Genomic DNA, 19,903 nt, shown 5'->3' on the forward strand with positions numbered 1-19,903 from the left:
CTTCCAGTGACCAGTCCCTTTGCAGTAGAAACACCCTGTCTCAGGCTTAGGTCCAGACTTGGGCCTCTTCACTTGAGCAGCAACTTGCTTGTTGTTCTTCTTGAAGATCCCCTTCTTCCCTTTACCCATTTTCTTGAAACTGGTGGTCTTGTTGACCATCAACACTTGATGCTCCTTCTTGATTTCTACCTCCACAGCCTTTAGCATTGGGAATAGCTCGGGAATTGTCTTATCCATCCCTTGCATATTATAGTTCATCATGAAGCTTTTATAGCTTGGTGGCAGTGATTGAAGAACTCTGCCAATGACACTATCAACTGGAAGATTAAGTCCTAGCTGAGTCAAGTGATTGTGGTACCCAGACATTTTGAGTATATGCTCACTGACAGAACTATTCTCCTCCATTTTGCAGCTGTAGAACTTATTGGAGACTTCATATCTCTCAATCCGGTCATTCGCTTGAAATATTAACTTCAACTCTTGGAACATCTCATATGCTCCATGACGTTCAAAACGTCGTTGAAGTCACGGTTCTAAGCCGTAAAGCATGGCACACTAAACTATCGAGTAGTCATCAGCTTTGCTCTGCCAGACGTTCATAACATCTAGCGTTGCTCCTGCAGCGGGTTTGGCACCTAGCGGTGCTTCCAGGACGTAATTCTTCTGTGCAGCAATGAGGATAATCCTCAATGGACCCAGTCCGTGTAATTGCTACCATCATCTTTCAACTTAGCTTTCTCTAGGAATGCATTAAAACTCAATGGAACAACAGCACGGGCCATTTATCTACAACGACATAGACATGCAAAATACTATCAGGTACTAAGTTCATGATAAATTAAAGTTTAATTAATCATATTACTTAAGAACTCCCACTTAGATAGACATCCCTCTAATCATCTAAGTGATCACGTGATCCATATCAACTAAACCATGTCCGATCATCACGTGAGATGGAGTAGTTTTCAATGGTGAACATCACTATGTTGATCATATCTACTATATGATTCACGCTCGACCTTTCGGTCTCAGTGTTCCGAGGCCATATCTGCATATGCTAGGATCGTCAAGTTTAACCCGAATATTCTGCGTGTGCAAAACTGGCTTGCACCCGTTGTATGTGAACGTAGAGCTTATCACACCCGATCATCACGTGGTGTCTCGGCACGACGAACTGTAACAACGATGCATACTCAGGGAGAACACTTATACCTTGAAATTTAGTGAGAGATCATCTTATAATGCTACCGCCGTACTAAGAAAAATAAGATGCATAAAGGATAAACATCACATGCAATCAATATAAGTGATATGATATGGCCATCATCATCTTGTGCCTCTGATCTCCGTCTCCAAAGCACCGTTATGATCACCATCGTCACCGACTTGACACCTGGATCTCCATCGAAGCATCGTTGTTGTCTCGCCAACTATTGCTTCTACGACTATCGCTACCAATGTAGCGATCCGACCTCAGACGGTCAAATCTCTGTGCATAAGTGTCATCCCTGGATCGGTAATGCTGACAAACACAGTACTCGAATGATTTATAGCAGAGTTCAATCACACACTTATTACATCGAATGTCTCAAAAGAGAACTTATTACAATAAATATGGCTTAAGGCCATCTAAATAAGATAACAGTAGAAGGCTTGGAAGATAAAGTGAGTCCATCAACTCCAACAGCATAGCTGAGTGCACGACAACGACCTAACCGCTTCCTTACTCATTGTCTGAAAAGTCTGCAACATAATACGTTGTAGCCCGAAAATGGGTCAGCACATGGAATATGCTGGCAAAGTAACACAGTAAAGCAACGAACAAAATAACTGCTATCACTACATTCATATATGGCTGGTGGAGGCTGTATGGTTAACATGTTTTGCGAAAAGCCAATTTTTTCCTACAACAAAGGAATAAATTTTATTTAACTATCATGGTGGTTGAACAACACTGAGAATGGTACCCCCCATCTCAATCCCAATTAAGGAAAATAATCATCAACCCAACAGTTTAATTTTAGAGTGATGAGATACAGTAGGATAGTCCAAGTACTAGATACTCAAGATGTCCATAACCGGGGACACGACTAACCATGATTAGATTGTACACTCTGCAGAGGTTTGCGCACTTTTCCCCACAAGACTCGATCTCCTCCGTTGGATTTCTCGCACTAGATGGTGTTTGAGAAACGGATGACCGAGACATAGTCTTTCAGAAACATTAACTCTTTACTCCGGGTGGACCGGTACACCTACTTTCCCCTAGATCTGCTAGTCCACCTCTTCAAGAGGTCATGTAGCATACTCAACTATGCCAGAGCCCATAATGGCTTGTGGCTGCGCACGGAAGTTTCTAGCATGAAATATCTCATGATCCCTTTGAGCCTGGGTGGCAGACCGTAGGAGGATCACACGGTATATCCCCGGGACCTCCTAGGACAACACTGGATTCTCCAGGTGCCCAAAACAAGCAATCCACCCAGATGTATATTAATGTTGCCACCTTAAGTTGAACCATTAAATAACAATCTCACATCTGTCATGGATTCACTCACCCAAACCACGTCTACGAGCACAGCATAGCAATAGTAGCATAACGTAGAAGTAACTCCCAAGGTTTGATAATAAACAGGGCAATAGGTTCTACCTCATCATCTACTTCCCAATACCCACAAGTTAATCACATCCTAATCATGCAGTGTTTGAGGATTGGAACTAATGCATAAAAACTGGGTATGAAAAGAGTATGATCAATGGGTTTACTTGCCTTGCTGACGATGTGCAAAACCTAGAGACTCGTAGTAGCACGCTTCGCACTCCGGGAATTCTATCGCAAAGAAACAATTTCATACATAAGAAATCAATCATAGATGCATGAGTAAACTCAAATAATAAGATCGAATCTGAAAACGCAACTGAAGAGTTTCGATTTGCAAAAAGAATCAAATCAAACGGAGCAACGAAACTAAAACTACGAAAGAAACAAGATCCGTTTACTAATCTGGACTAAAGTCAAATTTTACAGTACCAAAATCTTGTTCAAGTTGGTTAAACAGAAAGAGGGCTCCGAGGCGCTTGAATCGCCTGATTCCGATAAACGACCGAAAAGATAAACTAAAACGAAAATCGGGTCAGAAATCACGATCAAAAATAATCGCGAAAAAACCCTGGAAAAAGAAAACTAACGAATAGGCTAACGAACGAACGTTCACTGTCTGTAACTAATGGGTGAATGGCGTTCGTTAAAATCGAACGTACGGATGAACGTCCGCAATTTAACCGAACCGAGAAAAACTAAACCCATCTATTTTTTTGAAGAAGACAGATCTAGGGTTTAAAAAAATGAACTAACCGAAAAAAACGACGGCCAACTCGCGAAAATAGGCGGCGGCGGCTACCTCGGCGGCGGGATCCGGCGGGGCGGGGCGGCGGCTCCGGGCGGCGGCGGCGGCGGCTAGGGTTCGGGAGGCGCGGAGCGGCGGCTGGTGGGCTGCGGGGTCTTGGGCCCCTGGCTTATAAAGAGGCCGGCCGGTTTGGTGTCCAGGTCGGACACGGCCCGGTAAGGCGGTTGCACTTTTTTTTATTCCGACGCGCAGAAAAACAAAGAAAAGAAATACTAAACGGACTTCAAAAATCCTGAAATAAATTTCCCCGTCCTCTAAAAATCTACCGGACAAGGTGGACATTTATTTAGGACTCTAATGCAATTTTGAAAAACGCGTATTTTTCCTAATTCAAATAAAATAGCAATAAAATCCAAATAAAAATGTTTATTTTTTTTTAATATTTTTCCTTCAATATTTCATTATTTTGGGGAAGTCATATTATCCCCTCTCATATATTTTGATATGAAATATTTTCGGAGAGAAAAATAATTAAAACAAATGACCCATGTTTCAATATTTGATAAAATTCAAATATGAAAACGATGAAATCCCCAACTCTCTCCATGGGTCCTTGAGTTGCTTAGAATTTCTAGGATCGCAAAGCAAATATGCAAGTGAAATATGACATGCATGAATGATCTATGTATAACATTCCAAATTGAAAATTTGGGATGTTACAAACCTACCCCCCTTAAGATGAATCTCGCCCTCGAGATTCGGGTTGGCTAGTAAATAGGTGTGGGTGGACTTTGAGAAGATCATCCTCTCGTTCCCAGGTGGCTTCATCATCGGTATGGTGGCTCCACTGGACTTTGCAAAACTAGATAACCTTACTGCGTGTGACTCGGCTGGCAAACTCGAGAATCTTGACAGGTTTCTCCTCATATGTCAAATCACTGTCCAACTGAACCGGTTCCGGGGGCACTGTATCTCTCAGGGGTATATCGGCCATCTCAGGATGACACTTCTTCCACTGGGAAACGTGAAACACATCATGAACTCCTGGTAGTCCTTCGGGTAACTCCAACTTGTAGGAAACCTCTCCCATAGGTTCCAAAACTCGGTATGGTCCTACAAATCTCGGGGCTAACTTTCCTTTAACTCCAAAACGTTTAACTCCTCGCAGATATGCTCTGTCTCCGATTTCATAGACTACCTCCTTGCGTTTTGAGTCCTCATAACTCTTCTACCTTGACTGAGCTACCTTCAGTCTGTCTCAAATCAACTTAACCTTCTCTTCGGACTCCTTGATAAAATCTGGTCCAAACAACTGTCGGTCTCCAACTTCATCCCACATCAATGGTGTTCTGCACCTTCGTCCATACAGGGCCTCGAACGGTGCCATCTTCAAACTGTCCTGGTAGCTATTGTTGTACGAGAACTCTGTGTAGGGCAAATTGTCATCCCAACTGGATCCATAATCTAGCGCACAAGCTCTCAACATATCCTCCAGAATCTGATTGACTCTCTTTGTCTGTCCATCTGTCTGCGGATGAAAGGCTATACTGAACTCTAGCCCCGTACCCAAAGTCTGATGCAACTGATGCCAAAACTTTGAAGTAAACTGCTTTCCTCTATCTGATACGATGGTCCTCGGAACTCCATGCAGACATACGATCCTGGTCATATATATATCTTGGCCAACTTCGCACTTGTATAGGTGGTCTTCACTGGGATAAAGTGAGCCACTTTAGTCAAGCGATCAACTACTACCCAGATAGAATCATATCCCGATCGGGTCCTGGCAATCCGGTGATGAAATCCATGCCAAGCTTATCCCACATCCATTCGGGTATCGGCATAGGCTGCAGTAATCCTGCTGGCTTCTGATGTTTTGCCTTGACTCTCTGACATACATCACATACGGCTAGATACTCGGCAATATCCTTCTTCATACCAGTCCACCAGAAACGCTCCTTCAAATCCAAATACATCTTGGTGTTTCTGGGGTGAATTGAGTATGGTGAGTCATGAGCCTCCTGAAGTATCAACTTCCTGATCTCTGCATTATTGGGCACATAAACGCGGTCCTCAAACCACAAGGTGTCGTGCTCATCCTCACGAAAACTTTTGGCTTTTCCTTCGCCCATTCTCTCCTTTATCTCGGCAATCTCCTTATCATCCTTCTGAGCTTCCCGAATCTTTCCCAACAATGTAGACTGAACTTCCATAGCTGCAACAAAACCTCTAGGAACAATCTCCAAACGAAGTTCCCTGAGATCCTCGGCTAACTCCTTTGGCATCCCTCCGCTTACGAGGGTGTTAACATAACTCTTACGGATCAAGGCGTCTGCTACGACATTAACCTTTCCTGGATGATAATGCAGCTTCATGTCATAATCCTTTATGAGTTCTAACCATCTCCTCTACGTGAGGTTCACCTCCTTCTATGTGAAAATGTTCTTCAAACTCTTGTGATCCGTGTACACATCACAACGGTTTCCAATCAGAAAGTGTCTCCAAGTCTTGAGTGCATGCACCATGGCTGCTAACTCCAAATCATGCGTCGCATAATTCAACTCATGCGGTCGAAGCTGTCGTGAGGCATATGAGACAACTCTTCCTTCTTGCATAACTACACCTCCAAGTCCTAAGCGTGAAGCATTGCAATACACCTGGAAGTCCTTACGTATATCTGGCAGAATTAGCACTGGGGTTGTAGTCAAACGTTTCTTCAACTCCTGAAAACTGGCCTCACATTCTTCCGTCCATTTGAACTTGGTGTCTTTCTTCAACAACTCCATCATGGGCTTCGCAATCTTGGAAAAATTCTCAATGAATCTCCGGTAATATCCCGCGAGTCCAAGAAAACTGCGGACCTCGCTAACTGAAGTGGATGCCAACCACTCAGTGACTGACTGAACCTTGGTGGGGTCTACTGCTATACCTTCTCCTGATATAACATGTCCAAGGAATCCAACTTCCTTCAACCAAAACTCACACTTGCTAAACTTGGCATACAACTGATGTTCCCTGAGTTTCTCGAAACTAAACGCAAATGCTCCTTGTGCTCCTCTTCATTCTTCGAGTATACCAAGATATCATCTATGAACACCACGACAAACTTATCCAAGAACTCCATGAACACTTTGTTCATCATACTCATGAAATAGGTAGGGGCATTAGTCAATCCAAATGACATAACCGTATACGCATACAGCCCGTACCTTGTGGTGAAAGTTGTCTTAGGTATATCCTTCTCCCGAATCTTCAACTGGTGGTATCCTAATCGCAGGTCGATCTTTGAAAACACTTTAGCTCCTTGTAGCTGGTCAAAGAAATCATTGATCATCGGCAGTGGGTACTTGTTCTTGATCGTCACTTCATTCAATGCCCGATAATCAACAACCATCCTCAACAATCCATCTTTCTTCTCAACCAAGAGCACTGGGGCTCCCCACGGTGACAAACTTCGTCGGATGTAACCTTTCTCCAATAACTCCTTAATCTGCTTCTTAATCTCCTCCAGATCGTTTGCGGGCATCCGGTATGGTCTCTTCGATATAGGCCCGGTGCCTGGCAATAGTTCTATTAAGAACTCAATGTCTCAATCCGGTGGCATGCCTGGTAATTCCTCTGGAAACACATCTGGGTAATCCTTCACAATAGGTACTTCTTCCTGAACAACTCCTGAGAGGGAATCTACTTGGGTTCTCCTTGACATATGCCTGGATACATACTTGATCCTTTTTCCCTCCGGGGTAGTGAGATAAATCGACTTACTGGCGCAATCGATGTTCCCTCCATACATCGATAGCCAATCCATGCCCAGTATCACATCCAACCCTTGTGACTCTAGAATCATAAGGTCTGAGGGGAAAGTATGACTACCTATGGTTAATGGCATCTGAAAACATCCTCTGCTTGCCATATACTCAGCTCCGGGTGAGGTTACTAGCATAGGTGTCTTAAGAACCTTAGTGGGCAACTTATACTTATCCACGAATCCCCTTGATATGTATGAATGCGATGCACCAGTATCAAAAAGAACGAGTGCAGTAAACGACTTAACCAAAAACTTACCGATAACGGCATCTGGCTACTCTTCAACCTTCTCCACGTTAACGTGGTTCACTTGTCCTCGGTTGAATGGGTTAGGCTTCTTCCCAGAGCTTCCCTTTCCATTGCGATTCTTCAACTCAGGGCAATCATTGGCGTAGTGTCCAGTCTTCCCGCACTTGAAACAAGTAATTTGACTCTGGTCCTTCTTGGCGGGTGTGGCTGGGTTAGAGCGGTTCTGATTGTTGCTTGCTCCATTCCCATTCCCATTCTTGTGGCCATTGTGGTTGTGAGAACTTCCTCCATTGTGAGTGGGGCCTCCATGGTTATGGGTAAATCCTCCTGAGTTCGTAGTAAAGCGAGGCTTCTGCTGAGCTCCTGAATTATAATTCCCTTGTCTGTACTTCCTCTTGCGGCTATCAATCTGCTGCTGCTTCCCTTCAATCATGAGAGCCTTGTCTACCAACTCCTGGTAGTTGTTAAATGTCGCCACCATCAACTGCATGCTCATCTCATCATTCAACCCTTCCATAAACATCTCCTGCTTCGCGGCATCTGTGGCCACATCATCAGAGGCATAGCGAGATAACTTGCTAAACTCATCCACGTACTGAGATACAGTACGGTTTCCTTGGCATAAGTTGTGAAACTCACGCTTCTTCATGCTCATAGCTCCAGTTGAGACATGTGTTATGCGGAATGCTTGCTGAAACTGATCCCAAGTGACATTGACTATAGGGAAAGTGGTTGTGTAATTCTCCCACCATGATGATGCTGGTCCATCCAATTGATGTGCGGCAAAGTGCACCTTCTCAGCATCTGTGCAACCTGCGGCGGTCAACTCCCTTCCAATACGGCGTAGCCAATCATCTGCAACTATCGGCTCGGTGCTACTGGAAAACACCGGCGGCTGCAACCTCAGAAAATGGGCTAAGTTGTCAACTGGAGGTGCTGGCGGTGGGTTGTTGTTGTTGTTGCCATGGTTCTGAACTAACAATTGCATCAAGGCATTCTGTTGCTGGATCAACTGAGTGAGCTCCGGTGGGAAGGCAAATCCGGTATCATGTCCCGGAGGCATCTGATGGGTTTAGAGGGAAGAGATTTAGAATAGAATGAGGTCAAGTGAGAAAGCACTACCCATATGCACATGAGACAAACACAATCATATCATATCACTAAATTAATCAAGCAAGGGCATACAAACGGTCTAACTATCGTTATAGTGCTCAGACTACTACTATATACATGGGGGAATACTACTAGTCATATGGGGTCATCTAGAAATTTTGATCGGTGGAAGACTCCATGATATCTGGTCCAGCTTCGTCTTCATAATCATCATCACTGCTGTCGGGGTCGGAGTCGGTGTCGTCGATGATGATGTAGTCTTCGGAACGAATCTCATTGGGTTCGTCGTCTTCTCCTCCTGGCGCGGGATCTCCCATGAATACTCCGATCTTCTTTGTCAGGTCGTCATTCTTCTCCAATAGTATTGTGATTTCCTCCTCATATCCATCGCACGTAGACTTGAGTTCCTCTTCTAGCTCCGTGATCCTGGCCATTGCCTTCTTCAGATCCATCATGTCAGCGCACATCTGGTTCTCCTGGCGTCGAATGTGCTGGTTTAACTCCTGGATGAAAGCTGCAATGGACATGTCCTTCCTGGTGCTGATCATCTCCCATTCCTCATCTTGGCGCCCACATATCTGGTAGATAGTGTCCTTCAGCTCCTGTTTGTAGACTTCTCCAATACGTCCCATAGCAATGTGGGCTACCATGCTCTTGCCTAGACTCCAGGTGGGTGCATCGAAGGAAAACTCTATGGGCTCAGTGATTGGCATGAATGTCCTTCCTGGAATATGAACTCGAACACTCCAACTCTCCTCTTCTGGTAAAGTGGCGGTGTAGGTCCCGGTGGAGCTTGGTATTCCGATGTTCAGGTACCTAGTGACCTCCTTCAAGTGTCATCCAAAGGGTGAGTCTTCATCCGGTTGTGCAAACTTGTTCCTTGAGTCTGCCATCCTAAAGAGTGGAAAAATGGAGAGAAGTCAGAAATGAGTAGAGAAGAGTGACCTATGGCTTGTCTTAGTGGTCGTGTCGTACAGTCAACCTGGCTCTGATACCATCTTGTAACGATCCGACCTCAGACGGTCAAATCTCTGTGCATAAGTGTCATCCCTGGATCGGTAATGCTAACACACACAGTACTCGAAGGATTTATAACAGAGTGCAATCACACACATATTACATCAAATGTCTCAAAAGATAACTTATTACAATAAATATGGCTTAAGGCCATCTAAATAAGATAACAGCGGAAGGCTTGGAAGATAAAGTGAGTCCATCAACTCCAACGGCATAGCTCAGTGCACGACAACGACCTAACCGCTTCCTTACTCATCGTCTGAAAAGTCTGCAACATAATACGTTGCAGCCCGAAAACGGGTCAGCACATGGAATATGCTGGCAAAGTAACACAGTAAAGCAATGAACAGAATAATTGCTATCACTACATGCATATATGGCTAGTGGAGGCTGTATGGTTAACATGTTTTGCGAAAAGCCAATTTTTCCCTACAACAAAGGAATAAATTTTATTTAACTATCATGGTGGTTGAACAACACTGAGAATGGTACCCCCCATCTCAATCCCAATTAAGGAAAATAATCATCAACCCAACAATTTAATTTTAGAGTGATGAGATACAATAGGATAGTCCAAGTACTAGATACTCAAGATGTCCATAACCGGGGACACTGCTAACCATGATTAGATTGTACACTCTGCAGAGGTTTGCGCACTTTTCCCCACAAGACTCGATCTCCTCCGTTGGATTTCTCGCACTACATGGTGTTTGAGAAACGGATAACCGAGACACAGTCTTTCAGAAACATTAACTCTTTACTCCAGGTGGACCGGTACACCTACTTTCCCCTACATCTGCTAGTCCACCACTTCAAGAGGTCATGTAGCATACTCAACTATGGCAAAGCCCATAATGGCTTGTGGCTGCACACGGAAGTTTCTAGCATGAAATATCTCACGATCCCTTTGAGCCTGGGTGGTGGACCGTAGGAGGATCACATGGTATATCCCCGGGATCTCCAAGGCAACACTGGATTCCCAGGTGCCCAAAACAAGCAATCCACCCAGATGTGTATTAAAGTTGCCACCTTAAGTTGAACCATTAAATAACAATATCACATCTGTCATGGATTCACTCACTCAAACCACGTCTACGAGCATAGCATAGCAATAATAGCATAATGTAGAAGTAACTCCCAAGGTTTGATAATAAACAGGGCAATAGGTTCTACCTCATCATCTACTTCCCAATACCCACAAGTTAATCACATCCTAATCATGCAGTGTTTGAGGATTGGAACTAATGCATAAAAACTGGGTATGAAAAGAGTATGATCAATGTGTTACTTGCCTTGCTGACGATCTGCAAAACCTGGAGACTCGTCGTAGCAAGCTTCGCACTCTGGGAATTCTATCGCAAACAAACAATAGCATACATAAGCAATCAATCATAGATGCACAGGTAAACTCAAATAAGAAGATAGAATCTGAAAATGCAACTGAAGAGTTTCGATTTGCAAAAAGAATCAAATCAAACGGAGCAACGAAACTCAAACTACGAAAGAAACAAGATCCGTTTACTAATCTGGACTAAAGTCAAATTTTACAGTACCAAAATCTTGTTCAAGTTGGTTAAACATAAAGAGGGCTCCGAGACAAAGATCTAGGCGCTTGAATCGCCTGATTCCGATAAACGAGCGAAAAGATAAACTAAAACGAAAATCGGGTCAGAAATCGCGATCAAAAATAGTCGCGGAAAAACCCTGGAAAAAGAAAACTGACGAACAGGCTAACGAACGACCGTTCGCTGTCTATAACTAACGGGTGAACGACATTCATTAAATTCAAACGTACGGACGAACGTCCGCAATTTAGCCGAACCGAGAAAAACCGAACCGATCTATTTTTTTGAAGAAAACAGATCTAGGATTTAAAAAAAACGAACTAACCAGAAAAAAACGATGGTCAACTCGCGAAAACCGGCGGTGGCGGTGGCTACCTCAGCGGCGGGATCTGGCGGGGCGGGGAGGCGGCGGCGAGAGGCGGCGCGGGCGACAGTGGCGCGCGGCAGCGGCGGCGGCGAGTGGCGGCGGCTAGGGTTCGGGAGGCGCGGCGCAGCGGCTGGTGGGCTGCGGGGTCTCGGGCCCCCTGCTTATAAAGAGGCTAGCCGGGTTGGTATCCATGTCAGACACGACCCGGTAAGGTGGTTGCACTTTATTTTTAATATTCCGACGCGCAGAAAAACAAAGAAAAGAAATACTAAACGGACTCCAAAAATCCTAAAATAAATTTTCCCCGTCCTCTAAAAATCTACCGGACAAGGTGGACATTTATTTAGGACTCTAATGCAATTTTGAAAACATGTATTTTTCCTAATTCAAATAAAATAGCAATAAAATCCAAATAAAAATGTTTATTTGTTTTTAATATTTTTGTAGCGACCAGACCTCAAACAGTCCGTGCTGCTGTGCACCAGTGTCATCCCTGGATCAGTAATGCTGACACGCACAGTACAAATGGAGGATTTATAACAGAGTAGTAATCACACACTTATTACATCGAATATCTCAAAAGAGAAATAAGTATGATAAATATGGCTTAAGGCCAACTAATACGATAACAGCGGAAGGCTTGGAAGATAAGTGAGTCCATCAACTCCAACGGCATCACTGAGTATAAGACCACGACCTAAGGCACCTTACTCGTCGTCTGAAAAGTCTGCAACATGAAACGTTGCAGCCCGAAAACGGGTCAGCACATGGAATATGCTGGCAATGTAACACATAGAGAATAATGAATAGAATAATGCTATACTACATGCATATATGGCTGGTGGAAAGCTCTATGGTTACAGTTTTGCGAAAAGCCATTTTTTCCCTACTGCAAAGGAATAAATTTTATTTAACTATCATGGTGGTTGTTAAACATTGAGAATGGTTGACAACATTCTCAATCCCAGTTAAGTATCATCATTAACCCAACAAGATTAATTAAAGTAACATGATGAGATTCACATGATAATCTAGGTACTAGATACTCAAGTTGTCCATAACTGGGGACACGGCTAACCATGATTAGTTTATACACTCTGTAGAGGTTTGTGCACTTTTCCCACAAGACTCGATCGCCTCCGCTTGGTTCTCGCACTACATGATGTTTGAGAAACGGATGACCGAGACACAGTCTTTCAGAAGTGTTTGCACCTTACGATGTGATAGACCGTACCACCTACATCCCCTACATCTGCTAGTCTACCACTGTAAGAGTTCACACAACTTAATCAACTATGCTAGAGCCCATAATAGTTTGTGGCTGCACACGGAAGTTTCTGGTTTGAATAATCTCATGATCCCTTTGAACCTGGGTGGCGGTCCAAAAGAAAAATAGGCAATCCTGGAATACCCAGGTACCTCAATCCACCCAGATGTGAGTTTTAGTTGCCACCTTAAGTAAACCATTAATTAACAATCTCACATCTGTCATGAATACTCTCAAACCCACTCCACGTCTACGAGCATAGCATAGCAATATAATAGCAAACCTAGAACTAACTCCCAAGGGTTTGATAATAAAACAGGTAATAGGTACTACCTCAACTACTTCCCAATACCCACAATTTAATTAGATCCTAATCATGCAATGTTTGAGGATTGATCTAATGCAATAAAAACTGGGTATGGAAAGGTATGATCAAAGTGTTACTTGCCTTGCTGATGATCCGCGAAACCTAGAGATTCGAAGTAACAAGCGGCGCACTCCGGGTACTCGATCGCAAACAAACAAGCAAACAATAAGTACTCTAATGCACAAGTAAAACTCAAATAAAAGATCTAACCAGAAAGTTCAACTTAAGAACTCCGGTTTCCAAAAAGAATCAAATTAAACGAAGCAACGAAAGTCAAACGGCGAAAGAAACAAGCTTCGTTTACTAATCTGGATCTAGGTCAAATTTTACAGTAGCAAAAACTTGTTTGACTAGGTTAACCAGAAAGATAATTTCGAGACGAAACTCTAGGCGCTTGAATCGCCTGATTCCGATAAACAAGCGAAAAGTTAAACGAAAACGAAGATCTGATCAGGAATCGAGGTCTGGAAAAATCGCGGAAAATCGATGAAAAAGAAAACTGACGAACAGTTAAACGAACGGACGTTCGTTAACAGCGAAAATCCGACGAACACGTTCGTTAAAACGAACGGGTCGGTGATCGTTTACTAAGTAATAAAACCGAAAAGAAAAAAAATAAACCGATCTAAAAAACGAAAACTAGGGTTTAGAAAAAAACGAACGGTTTTTTTTAGAAAACCGGCAAGGCGGCGGCGGCGCGGCTACCTCGTCGGGACGGGCTCCGGCGGGGTCGGCGGGGCTCCGGCGGGGCTGGGGCGAAGGCGGCGAGGCGGCGGGGCTCGGGCTCGGCTGCGGGGCGACGGGCGGCGACGCAAGCGGCGGCGGCGGGTGCGGGTGGGCGGCGGGGTGAGAGGGAGGGGCGGCGGCGGGAGGGTATATAAGAGGGGGGGCTGACTTGGAGGAGAGGCAAGGCGGCGGCGCGGGGCGTGTCCGAGCCGGACTTCGGCGGCGGCGGCGTCGTGCGCGCGAGGGAGACGACGGGGTGGGCCGGCTGGCTCGGCTGGGCCTCCGCCCGGTCGGGCGCGGTGGTTTTTTTTTTAATATTCCGCCGAATCTAAAAAAATCGCAGAAAAATAAATAAAAATCCAAAAATGATAAAACAAAATTTCCCCGTCTAATTAAAATAATTAGAACAAGGTGAACATTTGTTTGACCCAAAAATGCAGTTTTGAAAACGTGCAATTTTTTTAAATGCAAGTAAAATTGCAAAACAAATCCGAATAAAATCAAATATGTGATTGTAATATTTTTCCTCCAATATTTCAATTGTTTTGGAGAAGTCATATTTTCTCCTCTCATTTATTTTAATATGAAATAATTTTCGGAGAGGAAAATAATTAAAACCAAAAATCCTCGTTTTATTATTTGATAAAAATCAAATATGAAAAACCGGGAAAATCCCCAACTCTCTCCGAGGGTCCCTGAGTTGCTTAGGATTTATCGAGGATTTTGCCAAAATGCAATAAAATATGCTATGCAATGATGATCTAATGTATAACATTCCAAATTGGAAATTTGGGACGTTACAAACCACCCCCTTAAGATGAATCTCGCCCTCGAGATTCGGGTTGGCTAGAAAATAGGTGAGAGTGGTCCTTCCGTAGAGCTTCCTCTCACTCCCAGGTGGCTTCATCTTCCGTATGGTGACTCCACTGGACTTTGCAAAACTTGATAACCTTACTGCGGGTAACTCGGCTGGCATACTCAAGAATCTTAACTGGTTTCTCCTCATAGGTCAAATCACTTTCTAGCTGAATCGCTTCCAGTGGCACTGTATCTCTGAGTGGTATCTCAGCCATCTCTGCGTGGCACTTCTTCAACTGGGAAACGTGAAATACGTCATGAACTCCTGACAATCCTTCAGGCAATTCCAGTTTGTATGCAACTTCTCCCATACGTTCCAAAACTCTGTATGGTCCGATAAAACGGGGCGCTAACTTTCCCTTAACTCCAAAGTGCTTTACTCCTCAAAGTGGTGATACTCAAAGATAAACTCTGTCTCCGACTTCGTGAACTGTCTCCTTACGTTTAGAATCCGCATAACTCTTCTGCCTGGACTGGGCTACCTTGAGCCTATCACGAATCAACCTCACTTTCTGTTCAGACTCCTTAATCAAATCTGGTCCAAACAATTGACGGTCTCCAAGTTCGTCCCATAACAATGGTGTTCTACACCTCCTTCCGTAGAAGGCTTCGAAAGGGGCCATCTTCAAACTAGTTTGATAACCGTTGTTGTAAGAAAACTCTGCATATGGCAAATTGTCATCCCAACTCGATCCATAATCTAGCGCACAAGCTCTTAACATGTCTTCCAAAATCTGATTGACTCTCTCGTTCTGTCCATCTGTCTGTGGGTGAAAGGCTGTACTGAATTCGAGCCTGGTTCCCAAAGTTTCATGTAACTGATTCCAAAACTTCGAGGTAAACTGGGTTCCTCTATCTGATACAATGGTCCTCGGAACTCCATGCAAACATACGATCCTGGTCATGTATATCTTTGCCAACTTAGCACTGGTGTAGGTGGTCTTCATTGGGATGAAATGAGCTACTTTCGTCAAACGGTCGACTACAACCCATATTGAGTCATAGCCTGAACGAGTCCTGGGCAATCCCGTGATAAAATCCATGCCTATTTTATCCCACTTCCATTCGGGTATCGGCAATGGTTGTAGCAATCCTGCTGGCTTCTGATGTTCTGCCTTCACTCTCTTACATACATCACAAACTGCTACATACTCTGCAATATCCTTCTTCATTCCGGTCCACCAGAAAGTATCCTTCAAATCCAAATACATCTTGGTATTTCCTGGGTGAATCGAGTACGGTGAATCATGGTCCTCTTGCAAAATCAACTTCCTGATCTCCGGATCATTTGGCACGTAAACGCGGTCCTCAAACCATAAGGTATCGTGCTCATCCTCACGAAATCCCTTGGCTTTTCCTTTGCTCATCTTTTCCTTTATCTCGATAATTTCCTTGTCTGTCTTCTGAGCTTCTCTGATCTTTTCCATCAAGGTAGACTGAATCTCCAATGTTGCTAAATAGCCTCTTGGAACTATCTCCAAACATAGCTCGCGAAGATCCTCGGCTAACTCCCGGGGTAACTCTCCTGTCATGAGTGTGTTGATATGACTCTTGCGGCTCAAAGCATCTGCTACTACGTTAGCCTTCCCGGGGTGATAATGCAATCTCATATCATAGTCCTTAATAAGCTCCAACCATCTCCTCTGCCTGAGATTCAACTCCTTCTGCGTGAAAATGTACTTCAAACTCTTGTGATCCGTGTACACCTCACAATGGTTTCCGATGAGAAAATGTCTCCATGTCTTCAATGCATGCACTACGGCTGCTAATTCCGAATCATGCGTGGCATAATTCTTCTCACGGGGTTTAAGTTGTCGTGAAGCATATGAAACAACTCTTCCTTCCTGCATAAGTACTGCTCCAAGTCCTCGACGAGAAGCGTCGCAATAAACTTCATAATCCTTGCGTTGATCTGGCAGAATCAACACTGGTGATGTAACCAATCGTTTCTTCAACTCTTGGAAACTAGCTTCACATTCCTCAGTCCAATTGAACTTGGTGTCCTTCTTTAATAGCTTATTCATGGGTTTTGCAATCTTCGAGAAATTCTCGATGAACCTCCGGTAGTATCCTGCAAGTCCAAGGAAACTCCGGATCTCTCCAACTGACGTGGTTGATTCCCAACTTGTTACTGTGTCAACTTTGGCGGGGTCTACTGCTATTCCTTCTCCGGATATAACATGTCCGAGGAATCCAACTTCCTTCAGCCAAAATTCACATTTGCTGAACTTGGCGTATAACTGATGTTCTCTGAGCTTCTCAAGTACCAAACGCAAATGCTCCTTATGCTCTTCTTCATTCTTGGAATAGACTAAAATATCGTCAATGAACACCACGACGAACTTATCCAAAAACTCCATAAACACCTTGTTCATCAAGTTCATGAAATAGGCAGGTGCGTTAGTCAGACCAAATGACATAACGGTATACTCATACAGCCCATACCTGGTGGTAAAAGCCGTCTTAGGTATATCCTGCTCTCGAATCTTTAACTGATGGTATCCTGATCGTAGATCGATCTTGGAAAATACCTTAGCTCCTTGTAAGCGGTCGAACAAATCATTTATCATTGGCAGTGGGTACTTGTTTTTGATGGTCACTTCATTCATTCCACGATAATCAAAAACCATCCTCAACGATCCATCTTTCTTCTCCACTAGAAGTACGGGCGATCCCCAAGGTGATGAACTTGGGCGAATATAGCCTTTATCCAATAACTCCTTAATCTGCTTCTTAATTTCCTCCAAATCTTTTGCGGGCATCCTGTACGGTCTCTTAGATATTGGCCCTGTGCCTGGCAAAAGTTCAATCAGAAACTCAATGTCTCTATCCGGTGGCATGCCTGGCAACTCTTCTGGAAATACATCCGGGTAATCCTTCACCACTGGTACTTCCTCATGTACAACTCCTGATAAGGAATTCACTTGAGTCCTCTTCGGCACATGCCAGGATACATACTTGATCCTTCTTCCTTCTGGGGTGGTAAGCATAATCAACTTACTGGCACAATCGATGTTCCCTCCATACTTCCTCTTACGGTTTTCAATCTGCTGCTGCTTCCCTTCAATCCTGAGTGCTCTATCTACCAACTCCTGGTAGTTGTTGAAGGTTGCTACCATTAGTTGCATGCTCAGCTCATCATTCAATCCTTCGAGAAACTTCTCCTGCTTGGCTGCATCCGTAGCAACGTCATCTGGTGCATAACGTGCTAACTTACTGAAATCCTCCACATACTGGCCTACGGTGCGTCCTCCTTGGCGTAGGTTGCGAAACTCACGCTTCTTCATAGCCATAGCTCCTGCTGAAACATGGGCTGTACGGAAAGCTTGCTGAAACTGGTCCCATGTGACAGTGTCAATAGGGTGTGTGGCTGTGTAATTCTCCCACCATGATGCTGCGGGTCCATCAAGCCGATGTGCGGCAAAACGCACTCTTTCCGCATCTGTGCATCCTGCAGTGGCCAACTCTCTTCCAACTTTGCGGAGCCAATCATCTGCAACAATCGGCTCGGTGCTGCTGGAAAACACCGGCGGATTTAGCCTCAGGAAACGGGCTAAGTGATCAACAGGTGGTGGTGGTGGGTTGTTGTTGTTGTTGCCTTGGTTCTGTACTAACACTTGCATCAGGGCATTCTGTTGCTGAATCAACTGAGTGATCTCCGGTGGGAAAACAAATCGGGTGTCGCGTCTCGGAGGCATCTGATAGGTTAGAAAAGATGAGAGTTTAGAATAGAATGAGGTCTAGAGAGAAAACACTACCCATATGCTCATGAGTCAAACACAATCAATATCACTCAATCAATCCAAACAAGGCATACAATCGATCTAACTAGCGTTACAAAAGTGCTTGAACTATATAAAAAAATGGGGGAAAACTACTACTGATATGGTGGTCTACTAGAAATTCTGATCAGTTGAAGACTCCATGATATCTGCTCCAGCTTCATCAACAAAGTCATCTTCACTGGGGTCCGAGTCGGTGTCGTCGATGATGATGTAGTTATCCGGGCAAGTGCATTCATCATCTTCTGCTTTTGGCACTGGGTTTCCCATGAATACTCCAATCTTCTTCTCCAGGTCGTCATTCTTCCCTACTAGCGCGACGATTTCCTTCAAATAATCCTTGCGTGTAGCCTTGAGTTCTTCCTCCAGCTCCTTGATCTTCGTCAATGCCTTCTTCAGATCTATCTTGTCTGAGCACATCTGGTTCTCCTGGCGACGAATGTGTTGGTTTTGCTCCTGGATGAAAGCTGCAATTGATCCATCGTTCTTGGTGCTGATCATCTCCCATTGCTCGTCTCGGCGTCCACAAATCTGATAAATAGTATCCTTAAGCTCCTTGTGTTAGACTTCTCCAATGCGTCCCATAGCGATGTGGGCTGCCATGCTCTTCCCTAAACTCCAGGTTGGTGCTTCAAAAGACAACTTTATAGGCTCAGTGACTGGCGCAATCGTCCTTCCTGGAACTTGAACATGAATCTGCCAGCTCTCCTCTTCAGGTAATGTGGCGTTGTAGGTTCCGGTGATGCTTGGTATTCCTATGTTCAAGTACTTAGTGACTTCCTTCAAGTGACGTCCAAAAGGCGTATCCTCATCTGGTTGCATGAACTTGCTCCTTGCATCCGCCATTCCTAAAAGAGTAGAAAGTGGAGAGGGGTCAGAAATGAGAAGAGATAAGTGTTCTAGGGTTTAAGCTTAGTGGTCGTGTCCTATAGTCAGCGTGTGCTCTGATACCACCTTTGTAGCGACCAGACCTCAAACAGTCTGTGCTGCTGTGCACCAGTGTCGTCCCTGGATCAGTAATGCTGACACGCACAGTACAAATGGAGGATTTATAACAGAGTAGCAATCACACACTTATTGCATCGAATATCTCAAAAGAGAAATAAGTATGATAAATATGGCTTAAGGCCAACTAATACGATAACAACGGAAGGCTTGGAAGATAAGTGAGTCCATCAACTCCAACGACATCAATGAGTATAAGACCACGCCTAAGGCACCTTACTCGTCGTCTGAAAAGTCTGCAACATGAAACGTTGCAGCCCGAAAACGGGTCAGCACATGGAATATGCTGGCAATGTAACACATAGAGAATAATGAACAGAATAATGCTATACTACATGCATATATGGCTGGTGGAAAGCTCTATGGTTACAATTTTGCGAAAAGCCAATTTTTCCCTACTGCAAAGGAATAAATCTTATTTAACTATCATGGT

Source organism: Triticum aestivum, chromosome 7D, assembly GCF_018294505.1.
Source record: "Triticum aestivum cultivar Chinese Spring chromosome 7D, IWGSC CS RefSeq v2.1, whole genome shotgun sequence".
Taxonomy (NCBI): domain Eukaryota; kingdom Viridiplantae; phylum Streptophyta; class Magnoliopsida; order Poales; family Poaceae; genus Triticum; species Triticum aestivum.